Source organism: Brienomyrus brachyistius, unplaced genomic scaffold, assembly GCF_023856365.1.
Source record: "Brienomyrus brachyistius isolate T26 unplaced genomic scaffold, BBRACH_0.4 scaffold46, whole genome shotgun sequence".
Taxonomy (NCBI): domain Eukaryota; kingdom Metazoa; phylum Chordata; class Actinopteri; order Osteoglossiformes; family Mormyridae; genus Brienomyrus; species Brienomyrus brachyistius.
The window spans coordinates 2,782,784-2,800,796 of NW_026042321.1; the positions used below are offsets into that span (position 1 = coordinate 2,782,784).

At 45.6% G+C, this 18,013-nt stretch overlaps 2 long non-coding RNA genes across 2 annotated transcripts; one reads left to right on the forward strand and one right to left on the reverse strand.

Annotated features, from left to right (window-relative positions):
• Positions 1-359: 359 nt before the first annotated feature.
• On the reverse strand, positions 360-1,001 carry LOC125723246 (uncharacterized). Its single transcript, XR_007386827.1, has 2 exons — positions 759-1,001; positions 360-678 (listed from the first exon to the last, which is right to left on the reverse strand). It is a non-coding gene; the product is annotated as an uncharacterized LOC125723246 (long non-coding RNA).
• A 15,063-nt stretch (positions 1,002-16,064) lies between these two features.
• LOC125723249 (uncharacterized) lies at positions 16,065-17,887 on the forward strand. The gene is made up of 2 exons (XR_007386832.1): positions 16,065-16,389; positions 16,516-17,887. It is a non-coding gene; the product is annotated as an uncharacterized LOC125723249 (long non-coding RNA).
• Positions 17,888-18,013: the final 126 nt, after the last annotated feature.

Sequence of the window (18,013 nt, forward strand, 5' to 3'; positions counted from 1 at the left end):
TATTTTTGTATTCTTCATATAGCTCCTTCAGAAGTATTTGTTCTGCTGCGAAAAAAAGCTGCTCTCGGTTTGCTCTTGTTCTGCGTCATTTTATCTACCACCTAAATATCTCGGGTACGTGCACTAAGTGAGACTATGCAAGTCTGTCTGAAGTAGCCTTGATTAGAAAAGTCTCGTTCTGCGTTAGTGGAATGACTTCAGGCTTAATTGGGAGATGGGGCTAGTTTGAGTCTCACTTTTTCAGTGGAGTCTGACCTTCTTTAGCTACTTTCATAGAATACCCTGAACTAGCTCTAATCTTCCTTCAGGAAATAAGCTTAGTTTATTCAGGAATAAGTGGTACAACACACTCTCAGAAATATTTTTAAAGGTTTTTATTATAAAACAAACTTTTTGGATCTGTTTCTCTTCTTCTCCATCAGCTCCTCCAAACTCGATTGTGAATCCCCGTGAGTCTGTTAATGTGAGACTTAAATGGGATTCACTAATAACAAGTATCGCATAGTAACCTGGGTTAGAAGGCTCGTCCAGCGAGCTGCATCACCAGGTAACGTAAACGATCAGTAGCGAAGCTCCTCTCACCGCCGACGAGGGAGAGTCTTGCGATATTTCAGGTGAGTTTGAGGTTTCAGAGCTTGTACCTGGAAATTAAGCTCTGTGATATGTGCATGTGTGATCCTACAAAAGAAAAGCTTAGTTAGAAGACAAAAATGAAAACAGAATGCATAGTATCTAAATTAGACCATAGAGTACACTACCTGATCACATGGCAAAGATGTAGTTACAGAGGTACAGGAGGGCGGTTGAATTTCATGTGACTCTGGTTATTTAAATTTCTGGGCTCAGGAGGAATTTAATAGTTCCAGAAGTGACCCGACAGCGCCAAAGTAGCCCTGTAAAAAAATAAAAACCATTATGCACATTATAAACAGTATACATTCATTTTGTGGTGCTCATAGCAAATAAATAACTGCTTTACGAGAAAAAAAATCATAAATAACGGAAATAAAAATCGCATCAACAAAATGGCTGATTCTTTAGCAGCTTATAGGAAAAGTTCATAAGCTAGCAGCCATTAACATTCATTAACATTCAAGACGTCAAGGGAGGCTTGAGGTTAAAATGACTCATACCTCATGTTGAAGAAACAGCGCTTTCATTTGTCCAGCAGACCAGTACTCCATTGAGTAGGCCAGGAGCTTCATGGACAGCATGTTACCTCTCAGGAATTCAGTCTTTATTGCAACAATGAAGTTACAATCAAGGCCGGACACGTAAAAGTGTGTCCAGTACTGTTTTACACCAATTTTTATACAAGTTCTTATCATTTAACAATATCTCGTCACTTAAGCATCATCATTCCTTCAGCCATTCACAATAATTGTTTTTTCCCTTAATCCACACCCCTAGGTGATAAATTTATCCATCATTTCTTTTACCGTTTGGTCTCTCGGCTGAACATAATGGTGGCGTGAGCAGCTCCACTTGGTTTTTTAAAAATGCTCAGCCGTGAACTTCTGGTGAACTCAGGCGAATCCCTTCCTTCAGTAGTAAACCTTGGCAGTTTCAGCCTTTTACACATTGTCTAACTAAAAGGTTGATAATATACATTGCGTTCCAAATTATTATGCAAAACATCCATCCATCTATCCATTTTCCAAACCGCTTATCCTATTGGGTCGCGGGGGGCCCGGAGCCTATCCCGGAAGCAATGGGCACCAGGCTGGGAACAACCAAGGATGGGGGGCCAGCCCATCGCAGGGCACACTCACACACCATTCACTCTCACATGCATTCCTACGGGCAAGTTAGCAAGTCCAATTAGCCTCAGCATGTTTTTGGACTGTGGGGGGAAACCGGAGTACCCGGAGGAAACCCCACGACGACATGGGGAGAACATGCAAACTCCGCACACATGTGACCCAGGTGGAGATTTGAACCCGGGTCCCAGAGGTGTGAGGCAACAGTGCTAACCACTGCACCACCATGCCGCCCCTATGCAAAACATGTTTTTCTTAAATTTTCCAAATTACCTATATGAATTGCAGTCATTGTAATTTCAGTCATCAACTATTAGAGTACAATTGAAAGGTTTTTGAACAAACTGCCCAACGATAACAGTATATTTTTTAAAAAATAAAACACTCAAAATGCACGTTCCAAATTATTATGCACAACAGAGTTTCCAAACTTTTCATTTTTATAAAGAACAAAAAATGGTCAGTTGTGAAATTATAAGCATTAGCAGGTTATTACAAACTGAAATCAAACAGTATTCAAGTCAAAACTTTATTATAGGTGATGTTGCATTTGCACATAGGACCCCTTGTTAGAAAGGAGCTTCTGAACTCTCCCATCCATTGAATTTGTCAGGTTTTGGATGGTATCTGCTTCAATTGGTTTGCATGAGGACAGAATAGCCTTCCAGAGCTGTTGCTTAGATGTGAACTGCCTCCCACCATCATAGACCCTCCTTTTGATGATGCTCCAGAGGTTCACAATAGGGTTGAGGTCAGGGGAGGATGAGGGCCACGCCATAAGTTTGTCCCCTTTTATGCCCATAGCAGCCAGAGATGCAGATGTGTTCTTTGCAGCATGAGACGGTGCATTATCATGCATGAAAATGATCTTGCTGCGGAATGCACGGTTCTTCTTTTTGAACCATGGCAGGAACTGCGCTTTGAGAAACTCCACATACTTTATGGATGTCATTTTTACCCCGTCAGGGATCCTAAAGGGGCCGACAATCTCTCTCCCCATGATTCCAGCCCAAAACATTACTCCACCTCCTCCTTGTTGGCGCCGTAGCCTTGTTTGCATGGGGTGGCCATCAACCAGCCATCCACCACTCCATCCATCTGGGCCATCGAGGGTTGCATGGCACTCATCGGTGAACAAAACAGTTTTGAAGTCAGTCTTCATGTATTGTTTGGCCCACTGAAGCCGTTTCTGCTTGTGTGCAGTGGATAGGGGAGGTAGAAAGGATGGCTTACGCACACAGCTGCAAACCTCTGGAGGACCCTGCATCTTGTTGTTCGGGGCACGTTGGAGGCACCAGCAGCTTCAAAAACTTGTCTGCTGCTAAGACAAGGCATTTTTGCAGCTGCTCTTTTCCCTTATCAGCACACACACGTGTGTGCTCTGAATCAGCTACATACTTCTTGATTGTGCGATGATCGCGATGAAATGTCTTGGCAATGTTGATTGTTGTCATGCCTTGACCTAAACACTCAACAATTTGTTGCTTCTCAGCAGCCGACAGGTCCTTTTTCTTTCCCATTTTGGTTGAAAATGTAGGCTGCTTAATAATGTGGGACAGCCTTCTTAAGTAGTGTTGCCTTTAATTGGACACACCTGCCAAACTAATTAGCACAGGTGTCTGCAACTGCTTTCAGTGATATAAAGAGCTCCGACACATATCACCATCCATGAGTTCAACTGACAAACAAAAAAAATCTTACCTTATCACTCCTAAACACTTTTTGCATAATAATTTGGAACGCAGTGTATTTGTCCTTTAACATAGTGTTAAAATATACGTTAATAAAAGTGAATATTCATAGGTTCAGGACTAACATAAAGTAGCTAACAGAAACAAAAGGTGCAATACATACTCAGTTGATTACATTGTGTTGATTACATTATAATGTTTACATTGTAATGATTACACCATGGATATTTGGCATACTTTTTAATAATATCATAATACTTGTATTCTACGTTATATAGTGCTAAATAATATTCCATATATTTCCCCCCTTTGGGACTCCAAGGAGTCCCACACATAATCCTGTCCATCCAGCCTAGGGAAATTCCACTCCCAGTCCGCCACAGGCACGGCCCCCCTTCGGGGTCCATGGCAGGCATGGCTCACAAACTACTAACACTGAGAATCAACCAACAGCAGCACAGGGGGTACATCAGGAAGGGAGGGGAGGATCGCCATACAATGACCTCCCCTGGATATATTGCATATACAGCAGGACTACAAAATCTATTACAAACCCAATACAAAAACAGATATATGTAATACAAAGATAAGTAAAAGGTTAACTAATAACATTGCAGACAATTATAACGGACAGTCTGTCCTAATCAGAAAAAAATCCCAGATGTCGTGGGAGGCAGGCATGCTGCAGGTCTCCTGCTCGGAGTATTCACACACGGAACGGCCGAACTTCAGCTATGGACAGGACTGCATCCAAGGTGTCTATGTCGCCATCCGTTTCCGTGTTGGTCCAGGAGGATGCCGCTCCAAACGGTCCTCCCACCACTCTAGACATTGCAGCTATAGTCACCTGCCGGGACAGTGCTCTCCCCACTAGGGAGCGAACAAGAGGAACTACACAACAAAAGATTAGTAGCAGAGCAAAAATGAGCACAGCACCCACACAGAGTGCTTTCATAAGGGCTTGCTGCCAATTTCCCCACATATCATACCACCAGTCAAACAACCCGTCATGTTGTCCTGCATTACTTGCCATCTCATCCTGTAACCCCTGCAACTTTCTCATAGCCTCAGTAAAGGAACCATCCGGGGCTGTATTATTAGGAATAAACGTACAGCACTGATCCCCAAACAGCACACACACTCCCCCTTTTTCTGCCAGGAGCCAATCCAGGGCCATCCTGTTCTGACAGGTCATCAGACTGGTGGCCTGAAGCTGCTCCCCCAGAGATGCGAGTGCCTCCTGAGTATAGTTGGTAAACCTCTGCTGATTATAGTACAAATAATTTATCCATTCCACATTTTTGTTAGGAGTAGGCCAAATAAATATTCATTCGAAATCAGCAGCTATCTCACTTCTCGCCTTATATTTCTCTGGAATGCCCCTCGGCTGGCCAATCGCATCTATATACTGTATACATTGGATCCTTCTGTGATGCCCGGCCCGTCCGCTCCTCGTGTGTGTTATGCCCCCCTGCTTACCCACGTGTTCGTTCCCGATTGTACCCAGCTGTGTCTAGTTATTTTGATTAAGTCCTGTGTATTTAAGTCCTGGTCTGACCTGTTCCCATTGTCTGTCATTGATGTTAGTTGGCGTCTGATGTTTCCTGCTCCCCGTAGTATTATTAAATCCCCGTTTTCCCCGTACCTTGCCTGTCTTGCCTGCTTCCTTGCCTGCCTGCCTGTCCGTGAGCCTTACCTGCACACACGTCGGTGACAGAATGACAGAACTAACCAAAGAGGCTGAGCGGCAGACCACGAACGATCGGCTCGGTCTGCTGCATGAGACCCACTATTGGCTTAGCCAGCCCGACGTGATGGAGGACCCCGTCGCGATGGACCTAGCCACCTATAGCTGCGACCTCCTGCTGACTATGGGGACGGGAAATGCCTGGAGGAAGTGCGTTCCCACCTCTACCAGCTCGTCCAAAGACTGACGGTAAAGAGGTTGGGATTGGACGCACCCAGCATTGCGGAGGTGGCTCCCCCGCCTTCTGTTCTAGCGGAGAGGGAGCAACCCTCCGCGAACGCCGTGACGTCCAGGAGGAAGAAGAAAAGGAAGCCAGCGACCGCCCCCATGATCGCTCTGGGAGCATGTACGCTCCTCCCCGCTTCTCTTCCGACCAGGGAACGAGAGGACTCCCTGGTCGACCTGGAAGTCACCATCGCAGCTCAGCTCCTCGCCGCCACGGAGCTACCGCCTCCCTTGGAGCGGTATAACTTCCGGCCTGAGCGGCTGGCCAATAAGGGGGCCGGTCCTGTACGAGACGCGATTCCGTGAGTGCCCCGACGTCTTAAAGGGGCCGTACCCATGCTGCCCTCACGGGACCTGCCGGTCCCGCCGCCTGCACCACCCGAGCAGCTGCCTCTACTGCCTCCAGGGCAGCCCGGGCAGCCGCCTTCGCTGCCCCCTGTGCAACCGGAACAGCCGCCTGCACAGCCGCCTGCGCAGCCTCCTACGCAGCCTCCTGCGCAACCGGAGCAGCCGCCTCCGCTGTCCACTGAGCAGACAGCTCAACTCCCTCAGCCTGCAGCGGATCCTGCAGCGCCCCCTCCGCCTGCAGCAGCTTCCGAGGCGCCCCCTCCGCCTGCAGCAGCTCCAGCGGCGCCCCCTCCACCTGCAACAGCTCCAGCGCCCACGCCCGAGGCACTCCCCCAGCCTGCAGCTACAGCGCCCACGCCCGAGGTGCTCCCTCAGCCTGCAGCTCCGGTCCCTGGCCCCGTTCCTAATCCCCTTTCCTTTGTGACTCCAGCTCCCGATCCCCCTCCAATCCCTTCGGCCCTAGTTCCCGAGGTGGTCCCTGAGGACTCCACCGAAGCTCCTCCCTCTTCGGAGGTGGAGGAGCTTGAGTGGGACCCCTCGGGGACCCTGCTGGTGACTCTGGTGCCCTCACCCCGGCGAGCCCGGCCTCGGCCGCGAGGCTTCCTGTCCGTGTCCCATAAGGGGAGGGGACACAGACGCCGGGCTAGGATCCCTCCCGCCCTGCCCCCTGGCTCGCCGTCCGTTGCCTGCGCTGGGGCTCGGGGGGCGCCTGCGGGTCCTGGCCCTCTGGGTCGGACGTCGCCTGTGGGTCCCCCTCCGCGGCCTCGTCGCCCAGCCTCGCTCCCCCCTCCGGTGCTTTGCATACATTGTTCTTAATGCACACCTCACATTCTGACAACCTTGCATCCACCATTGCTTGCATCTGAGGTGCCCAGAAACCTTGTCGTGTAATTTTCCCTAACACCTCCCCCCTTGCGCAATGGTCAAGACCATGCGCATCCGTTATCAAAATGTTCACCAGAGACAGAGGTGCAGCCAAAAGTCCCTCATGGTTGCAATACAGACCATTAGCATCCTTAGAGGCCCCCCTTTTTAGCCACACAGAGGCCTCATAGGGGCCCGCACACTCCTGCAGGGCCACCAGATCAGAAACAGTAAGGTCCGGCTCTACAGTCACCATAGGCAAAAGATGAGCAGTCCTGACCTGGGCAGCTGCCCTGGCTGCCACACCAGCGGCCGCATTTCCTTGAATAACAAAATCACGACCTCTGCGGTGGGCCTGACACTTAACAATAGCCAAACACTTAGGATGCATCATTGTGTGTAGCAACTCCAAAATCTGATTATAATGCTGAATGGGGGAGCCATCACTTTTGCGAAACCCCCTTTGCTTCCAGACTGCTCCAAACAGATGGCATACACCGTGTGCGTATGCAGAGTCTGTGTAGATTGTAACCGTCTTATGTTGTCCTCGCCGGCACGCCTCAGCCAAAGCCCCTAGCTCCGCCAATTGAGTGGAACATGGCTGTGCCGCTGGCCCTGAAACGAGAGTGTAAAAATCATCACCCTGTGCCTGAACTACAGCAAACCCAGCCTTCAAGGCGTCCCCATCTCTCCAACATGAGCTGTCCACAAACAACACCATCTCGCTATTTTCAATGGGAGAACTCTCCAAGTCTGGTCTCAGTTTAGTGTAAACCAAAGACTCTGCCACACACTCATGTGGCTGCCCCTCATCCTCCAGGGGAATGCTGTCTGCAGGGTTTACTGTAGTGCAGCGCTTTATTGTTATATTCGGGTAAGAGAGAAATGCAAAGTACGCTAGCTGCCTTGCTGGGGTCAACACAAATTTGCCTTTGTCATTAAGGTCCACCACCTTATGTGAAGTATAAATTGTCACTGGATAACCCATTGTGATGGCAGTGGCCTTTTCATAGCCTAAATAGGCAGCCACCACTCCCTGGAAACAGGGTGGGTATCCCTGAGCCACATTGTCCAGCTTCATGCTGTAGTATGCCAATGGCTGCTTCCGTCTGCCAGGACACAAGTCCTGAGTCAGCAGGGCTGTCCCAAAGCTGTCCTTCCTGTTCCCGACATACAGATAAAATGGCTTGCTGTAGTCTGGGAGGCCCAGAGCAGGTGCATTCTGTAGCTCCTGCTTGATAGATTCAAATGATACTGAGGCCTCATTTGTCCAAATTAAGGAGGCCTTCAAATTAGTGTGGCCCTCCTCTTATCAGTGCCCACAATGGTGCCACCTTCACAGCATAGTCCTCAATCCAGTCCATGCTGAATCCTGTCATCCCTAAAAAAGTCAGCATCTGTGACACAGTCATAGGCTACAGAGCCTTAGTGATCCCCTTTAGCTGTTCTGCTGCTATAGCTTTCCTCACGCCCCAAGTACGTAACTTGCTCTTGGCAGTACTGCAATTTGGCCTTGGACACCTTATGCCCCCCTTTCGCCAAGACCTTCAGCAACTGCACTGAGTCTTGGTGGCAGTCTGCCAGCGTTTCAGCACACAACAATAGATCATCCACATACTGTATCACTGTACTTTTTAAATTCAGTCCATCTAAGTCTGCCTTAAGCACCTGATTAAAAACATGCAGCGAATGCTTAAATCCCCGTGGCATCCTCGTGTAGGTATACTGCTGACCCCTGTAGGTGAAAGCGAACAGAAACTGTGACTGTTCTGCAAGGGGCACACTGAAAAACACTGAACACAAATCCACAACTGTAAACCATTTTGCATTGGGGGGCACATTTGTCAACAGTGTGTGTGGATTGGGAACTTCTGCTGTCTGATCCTCCACTACCTCATTTACTGCACGCAAATCATGTACCAGCCTCCACTTTTCACCTCCTGCTTTGGCACAGGCAAGAGGGGGGTGTTGCAGCAGCTAATGGTAGGCAACAACACCCCTGAATCCAGTAATCCCTTTATTGTTTCCCTTATACCTTCCTCGGCCTCAGGTTTCAAGGGGTACTGGTTTTTCCAGGGTGGTGTGCACCCTGGTTTAAGATAAATTTCCACTGGGCTAGCTGAATTTACTAGGCTACATCTGTATCATGAGCAGTCCACACCTGCTCAGGCACTTCTCTTTCCATTTCCTGCCAGCATTCCTCTGTACTTTCTTTTGCATCACACTGTACTCCTATCATGCTCCACAGCCACGAATCTCTGTTGTCTAACTTCAAATCACCTACAACCTTTGCACTCCCCTGAATCCTCAACATCTTTTCTCCTGCCGCTGCCTGCACGCCTTCATGCACCGTCGGCACCCAAACCACCTGCTTTGCTTGCCGCATCATAGATCCAGATCCAGCATGGACTGATTAAAAGCCACCGCTATGTGGGGCTCCGTGACTGGTATGTTGTACCATTCTCCCACTATTCCCGTTTTCAGTATCGGGATGGCTACTCCCTCAGGGCCTAATATTATCCCGTCTGTTATCATGCACATCCTTTCTTTCTCCCGGCCAGGCAGAGACTCTATCAGCTGATCCTACTCACCCTTTACTTCAGGATCACAGACTTTTCTCCATCGCAATAAACAAATATGTTTTTCCTGTGTCCAATTTAACCTATTGCTATATTGTTCCTATATAAATGGGCCCCACTGTTCTAAAATTTCCCAAATTTTTCCAGTAATATCGTCAATCCCATATAAACTACACTGCCCTCTATGGAACAACAAATTTCGTCGCATAAGGCTGTACTGTCCACTGAGCACTTCTACACCCCCCTCTGTACATTTTATTTCTATCTGCAGCTGACACAAAGCATCTCTGCCTAACAAATTCACTGGGGTGTGCTCTGATATTAGTATGGGCATATTTACATTTTTGTCGCCTATCTTAATCTCCACTGGAGCAGATTTAGGAATAGGCTGCACTTGTCCCGAGAATCCTATGGTCCTAACCTTCTCAGCGGACTGGGGGATATGACTGGCATCTTTTAGTCCTACACAAGTGTAGGTGGCTCCAGTGTCTATCATCATTGGTATTACTTTGCCATTTATTTGAACCTGCAGCATCGGCTCAGCCTCAGACCCCTTACTCAACATTGGCATCTGAGGATTCTCCCTTTAGGATTCTCTGGGCACCCCTAGAATAAACGTCCCTGGGCCCACGGGTTGATCGGACCCCGTGGTCTGTTATTCTGCAACTGCAGATTGCCACCCCTGCCTCTATTTGGCATTGGACCTACAGAGCCTCCTGGATTAACCGGGCCCATAGGGCGTCTCGGGCTCACCCCCTGAAAGGGTAGAATTGGGCGGACTCTGGAGGTGTGTCCGGGCTGGTTACAGTTCCAGCACACTAGCTGAAGTGGCCTGTTCCCCAGTGTTCCCATAGACTGGGATCATCTAATTTGTGGGAAATCGGGTGCTCTCTGGTCACCCCCCCCCCCCACCTATCATATCTATTCGCTCTATTCCAATCAGGGAGAGAAGGCCAATTAGTGTTCTGAGGGACCCCAGCGACAGGAGACTGCTGGCTGTCCACAGGCTGCCCCCGGGGGCTGGGGTCCGGAGAAACCACTGGTGCCTGGACTTTTTTTCTTTTTAGCGGTCAGCTCCTCCAGCTGCATCTGATTCAGTTTCTTTGTCAGTTCCCTCTCACGCTCTTTAGCAGAGTCCTCCTCCTCTCTGCACAAGTCAATAGCATGAATCAGCTGCTCACGGTACTGCTGCTCAGGCATAGTAATAAGTCCCACAACTTGCCTTAGCCTGCTTCTCACTGGCTTAGGGAGCGCGTCCTGCAGTGCCCTCCGGTACAGACCTCTGAATGCCGGATTCTGCAGGTCCTGCTCTGTCTCAGTGCGCCACCGCTTTTCTTGAGCTTGCAGATAGGCAGCAGGGCTCTCCCCCTCCTTTATGGGCTCCACCTTCATTTCAACCACACTCAGCCGTGGAGGAAACATCGCAGCTGGTGCCAGAAGTTAGCGCGGTAACCATCAAAGGGACATGCATCATTCACAGGAGTCCCTGTCGCCACTGCCAGGCCACTGCTTCGCAGCAGTCTCTCCATTGCATCCACCCCCAAAGCGCGAGCCATAACTGCCTTTATGTCCCCTATCGCCAGGAGCCGACCCATAGTTACCTCCTCTAATGCTTTTATCTACTTTACGGCCCCTTCTGCCAGAACTGGGAGTCTGAGAAGCAGGCCCTCCAGATCCTGTCCTGCCCACGGCACATACTGTGTCTGTGCTCCTTTCACCATTAACGGAAGCATCGGAGTACCTGGTGTACCTTGGGGGGGGGCCTTACAGCCCTCCTGCTTCTCACTACTCTATCCTCTACTCCTTCCTCACTCTCCGTTTCTATCTCCTTCTCCTGAAACTGACTCCATCCTTTAAATGGAGGGTTAGGGGTGTCCAGCAGGTGCACCAGCCCTTCTGCATCACTACCACTACTTACTCCATACCCCACCTTTTTAGCACTTCCTTTTTTCTCAGACCCACATACCTGGCCTTCTGTTATTAGCTCACTTCCTCGCAGTCCTTCTTCCACGGCCTGCCGCAGCAATGCACTCACTTCCCTGTATCCATCTAGACAACTTGCCGTTCCTTTCTGCTCCCTTCCTTCATCCTTCTGTGTCACCTCACCTTTGAATTCTACCTTCCCATCTATTACTGGAAACTGACTCTTGTATGAAGGAGGTGGGGCTTCCACTAACGGGTACTGCCTTTGATAAGACGGTGGCCATATTCCTTCCTGCCTCATCTCTTCTTTCTCGCTTAGTGCCTTTCTCATTGCTTTCTGGTCCCTTCTCCAGGTTTCTCCCTTTACTTTAAACAACCTCAAAACCTCCAGTTCCTTATGCCTTTTCTTTTTACGCCTTTCTGTGCTCTTATTAGCCTTATGATACTTTATCAGAGTCTCCATCTCCTCACTGCTACATCCCATGTGCCCCCTTTAGGCCACTTAGTTACCAGAGCCTTTGTTCTATTCTCACACTTTTTAGACATCTTTTCTATCTTTGTTTTAAGCAGGGGGTGCTCCCTCCCCAACTGCTGTACTGGTGTGTCTGCTGCCTTTACTGGGCCCTTCGTTTTACTGCTTTCCTCCACTCTACTGTCACGTAGGCTGTTTTCCTGTCTGATATAAAAATTAACAAATTTCCTCACAGCCAACCCGTGTTCTATTGTTTTCCTTTCTTTTCCTTAATAAGAATTTTCTCACTGACTGAACCTACTTCACCTTAAAGTGTCACTGACTCTAAATTATTTTCTACTTACTCTTAATGTTGCACCCAATTATCTATGAGCACACATATACCAAAGCCTCCCTTCTCTCTTTTTTTCAGCCTGATTTTACGTTTGTCTGTTCACCGTGCACACGAGCCTCCTCACGCTTTCTCTGTTAAACTCCCTAATTCCATGGGAAGTCATAAAACCTCTTGTCTATGACCTGTTGTTCTCTCACAAAGATGTGCTTTAATACCCTTTATCTCTAAACTTAGTCTCTATAGTCCGTAGAATCTTCTAATCACATTTTATTCAAAAACTTTACTTTGAGATTTGTCAAAATTCGAAACTCACCTACCTGCACTTCCACTACTATAAATGATTTTTTATAAAAATGCACAAATGCTCAATCCAGTCCCCTGCTAGATTGATCCCTTTTTAATTTTAGTCTCCTAAGCGGTTTTACCTCTGGGGTACTTATTTCTTCTTTATGCACCTTATCACTCAACTTATCCGTCAAAAATATATGTGCTTTTTCTCTGATTTAACCCAAAATTGCATATATGACCATTTTCCCCACTTCTGCATAACAAAACCAGTCTGATCCAGCAGACCTTTAAAATCCACACAACTTCTAATACTTAGGCTCTTTCTGGCCTTATTACTTTACCAATATTTTATTTGCAACACAATATAACCTTTGCTTAAAACAATTCCTTAGCAACTTAGCAATATCTTTGCATCACGACATAACAGCATTCTTCCCCCACAACTTGAAACACACGGGCCCCTCCCTTAGGGCAACCCAACCTTTACTTTATCAGAACAAGAAGACCCCCTTCTCTTAGGGCGATGTCTCCGACTCACACTAATCCAAGAACCTGCAGCACAAACACTGGCCCTCTCTCAGGGCAATACCTTTAAATCACTATTAAACCTTCAAGGCTTCTACGCCTCGCAACAGTATATCAAGCCCTCAGGGTCAACTTTCCCCTTCTTCAAGGCTTGTCTCTGAGGGAATATCCACACGTGACCCTTCCTTTAGGGATTTCTCTCACATCACACACACACTGGGCCCACTGGACACTGCACAAACAGCTCTCTTATCTTTAGTTCTTTTAATCGGCGAGTACCCTTACCGGGATGCCCTGCCTGGCGGCGTATGTCCCCGAGACACCCCCGTCTCCGTCTCCCTATTCTATTTCCCTATTCTACTAAACAATAATAAAAACCTTTCGTTACCTATGTTTAGGGCGCGCCGCTTAAATGCAGACGGGTGTCTCCCTGTTCTCCGCCAGGTGGTCGCCTCCCCAGGTCTCTTCTCCGATCCTGTTCGTGACGCCAATTTATGTCGTGGTTTTTTTCTCCTTCCCCGCCAAATCAGAAGTCAGAGGTCCGTTTGTGCAGTATCCAGAATTCAGTCTTTATTACAACAATGAAGTTACAACCAAGGCTGGGCACGTAAAAGTGTGTCCAGTACTGTTTTATACAAGTTCTTATCATTTAACAATATCTCGTCACTTAAGCATCATCATTCCTTCAGCCATTCACAATAATTGTTTTCCCTTAATCCACACCTAGGTGATAAGTTTGTCCATCATTTCTTTTACCGTTTGGTCTCTCGGCTGGACATAATGGTGGCGCGAGCAGCTCCACTTCGTTTTTTTTTAAATGCTCAGCCGTGAACTTCTGGTGAACTCAGGCGAATCCCTGAGTAGAAAACCTAGGCAGTTTCAGCCTTTTACACATTGTCTAACTAAAAGGTTGATAATATATTTGTCCTTTAACATAGTAATAAAATATACGTCAATAAAAGTGAATATTCATAGATTCAGGACTAACATAAAGTAGCTAACAGAAACTCAGACTAACAAAAGGTGCAAATAGATACTCAGTTGATTACATTATGTTGATTACATTACAGTATGTTTACATTGTAATGATTACATCATGGATATTTGGCATACTTTTTAATAATATCATAATACTTGTATTCTACGTTATATAGTGCTAAATAATATTCCATAATTCCAGCAAGGAAAAATCTAGACAGTAATATAATGAACAGAGAATTTGGAGAAGCTAGGACGTATGCAAGCGGTGCGTTTAGTCAGCGCTGACTAAAATATCCTGTTTAACTTCTGCCTTTGTGAAACGCTGTGTGGCAAGTGCATGTCACACTGACTATTCTGACAATAAAGAAGCCAGCTTCAGCTTGGTAATTAACCATCTGGTTTCTTCGACTTTCACTCAGGAGCAAAAGCAGTCTTTAAACTGGAAATAATCTGACATTCACTGCGAGAATTATCGACATCGACTGATATGATTTTAATTTTTTTATCATGATAACAGGAAGATACAGTCAAAATTAAACATCCTCTTTTTCTTAAGTGATGAACACTCATAGATTTGGAGGGGGGGCGGAGGGACACATCCCCTCCATTGTTGAGATGCGGAATCGTTCTCCTCAATAATATCACATAAACTATAATGTATAGTTGACAAAAACACTAATGATTAATGTTTCTCATCACATAATTTAACGTTTTTTTTCCTGACAGTTTTTACCTAGAGAACCCCTACCCTCCATTAAAATGGTTTAGTCTAAACTCCCATTCCGGCTGACGCTCACTTCCACACCTGTGAGCAAATGGACAAGGGAGCGGCCTGCGATCGGCAGAATGTGGCTTTAACGCGAACATACTGTAATACATTGAAGACCTATGGCAACCAACAGTTAATCAATAAAAGACCGTGTGAAATTGAATTTAATCGTCTCACGCCGGTCAATTTTTCTAAACATTATTTGTTATTTTGGCAGATTGCAACTAGCTTTGTTAGCTAATAACACATTATTCATTACTTTACAATACGCAAAATTTCGTAATACTTCATGTTTGTATAATGTTATTTTGTTCCTAGGACTTGAACACACGAGGAACGACGCAGTAAGAGTAAAGTACATTACAGAGATGTAGGTTGAAACTCTTGATTATATATTTTCTGTAATACAAAATAACAGCTGTAGTAGATGATGGAATGTTATATTAAGAATCAGCCCAGACTGTAGGGGGCAACATTAATATATTGAGCAAAGGTAAACACGGGTGAGTGAATCTATGGCTGTTAAAAAGTGTATTCATTAGGTGACAACGTGTTCTCGAGATAAAGTTGGATATACCTCCATAGTCTGGGGTCCACCTTATTCTTGAATGAAAGAATATTACAACACCACACGTTGGTTATGTGTTTATATGTTGGCTTTTATAACTTATATTTAAGCCAGATTAAAACGATGAACATGTTAGTACGTTAATTAATGGTTCACCCGTGCGCGAATTGCGTAGAGGGATTTTTGATGCACACATTGATAATTAAATGTTCTATAGAAGAATATTCCGTTTTCTTTGTAACCAAGTCCATGTTAACTTTAAGATCTCTCAGACAATGTTAAATGCTAAGGCGCCAAAGAACAAATATTTTGCACAAGTACAGAGTATTTTGCACTGAAATATTAAACGCTGGATAAGAAATATAAGGAAATCATGGGTGTATACACCGCACAATGTATTGGTGGTTGCCAGTCAATTTAGGGAAATTGTGGAAAGATTACAATTAAGTAGATAACAAGAAGTGATTAAAATTTCTAAGCAGTGGCAAAAATCCATTCCCAACGGACGGTATATAGGCTAAGATATATAACTGCAGCTTCACTAACAGGGCCAGATTTAGCCAGCCCCAGTAGGGGGTGCATGTAAAATATTGGGGGGGGCGAGTGTGAGCTTCTCTAATCATCTATGCAAAGAAAACTATACTAACTATGCTGTCGTCATATCAGTCCCCCTATCCATATCTCTATCTTCTCATTTGATTTGCCTTACAGGTTTTATGTTTGATGCTCTACCCTCTGCATTTACCCAGGCTTGGGACTGGCACAAAAAGGGTGCAATCATTGCACCCTTTTGAGGCTACATTTGTGTTTTCTTTCTTTTTTTTTTTTTTTTTTTACATTTATTTTTTGGATTTTTTTTTTTTTTTTTTACTTTTTAAATGTGTCTGTCTGTCTGCTTTTGTCTGATTGTCTGTCTGTCTATCTATCTCTCCTTTCATTTTTTTGTCTTTTATTTAATTTATATATTTTTTATTTCTTTATTTTCTTGTGTATTTTTTGTCGTTTTTATTTCTTAGTTCTGTACACAGCATGGCTTAACAATCATTAAAGCATCAGTCGTCTGCTTTTCTGTGCAAAAAGACTAACAAATGCATCCATATCTAGGCCTGTGGTTATGGCCTTCTCGTGAGCCAGAATAACTAAATTTCTTTTTCTTTCATGTAGCATAGTGCGGCGGAAGGGAGTAAGAACACGAGACAAAGTGGAGAAAGAGCTCTCGCATGATGCAGATGATATTCCAATCACAAGGGCGGTCACATACATGCGATGGAGCTGAGGAAAGGCATTCTTATAACCGTGTAGATATTTGCAAACGGTAGAGAGGTCTACAAACTACATTGCCATAATCATCAGTCTTTTTAAATTCTTTTTCCAACATTATTTTTGCTACAAGAATCTCATTGGAAAGTTTGTCACTGTCACTTCCCGCCATTTTTTGCAGAGGACTTAACATGGCAACATCCAGAAAAGAGGGAGATTGAGGTTGAAGGCAATTAACTGCTTTCATGAGATCAAGATTACTTTTGGAGAATCTTGTCTCCATCTCTACAATGGCTATGTCCAAAATGTTGAGAAGAGCTCTCTTCAGAGCCTGGCAAGGAGTCATGGAGTCGTCTGCATGGCCTACAGTGGACATAGTGACACTATCTGTGAGCAGTGAGCTCATTGTTCTCTTTCTTTTAGCACCTGGTGCAGGCATGCTGGTTAATGCCTCGCTCTCCTCATCTCTCATCTGCTTCAAAGCCCGTAGAGATGCACTGACTACTTCTGAAGCACAGCACAGGTCAACAGAATGAGCCTGCAGCATAACATTTGCAGACGTCAACGAACCCAGAACTTTTAGGAGAAATTTTCCTATTTCAAAGAAATTATGCCTCCTTAACATTATCAATAACCCTGATGCTTCTGTACAGATATCAATAGCAGCGGCTCTGTCCTCTGTAACTTCTGACAGGATACTCATAATAGCATCCTGATTCTCCACAAGGCACTTGGTCACATCATGATGGCTTGTCCACCTGATCTCCAACAGTCGTTTAAGGGAGGGAACATTATAGTTCTGTGACACATAATGACGGTGAAAAAATGAGTGCAGTGATCCTGATAGATCAAAAAAGGTTTTTGCACATGGCTCTGCTTGCATTGCATGGACCACTGCCAAGTGCAGCTGGTGGTTATAGCAGTGGATATAAGGAATATCCTTTCCTACCTTCTTTTGCAATAAGGCCTGAACCCCACCCCTGACTCCACTCATGACAGCAGCTCCATCATAGCACTGACTGATAATTTCAGCTGCTCTATAGCCTGAGTCAGAAAGATGCTCAAGAATTTGGGTGGTAATAAATTCAGCATTTAACTGACTGAGGTCAAGCAGACCAATCAGGTGTTCCTCTGGAATGCCTTTAGAGACAAATCTAACCATGACGGACAGATTCTCCACATTGCATCTGTCCCTAGTTCCATCACTTTTAATGCAAAACCCAGCGTAATCTGCGTTGTCATAATTATCTTTGATCTTTTTCAATACCATTTTGGCCAGAGTATCAATAATTTCATTTTGTATGTTGTGAGAGGTGTATTTTGCATTTAGTGGGATATGTTTGTTTATTTCATTAAATTTGGGGTCCTTTGCTAGTGTGTAGTCAACCATTTTTAAGAACAGTCCTGCAGAGAAATCATCTTCATTTGAGCTCTCCACACTGCCACGAAGTGGAAGTTCATTTACTGCTAGGAACTGAACTACTTCTCCAATTGTTTTTATATAATATCTATTTTTTTCCATTTGTGTTGGCCCTAATAAATTACCAATAGTTTCCCCTGTGGCCTCTCTTTGGGACATTTCAGACCATGCTTTTGCATTTTTTATGTGGCATTGACTTGATGCATGCTTTGTGAGTCCCTTGTTCTTTTCCAATGCCGTTTTCCAATTATTAAATCCT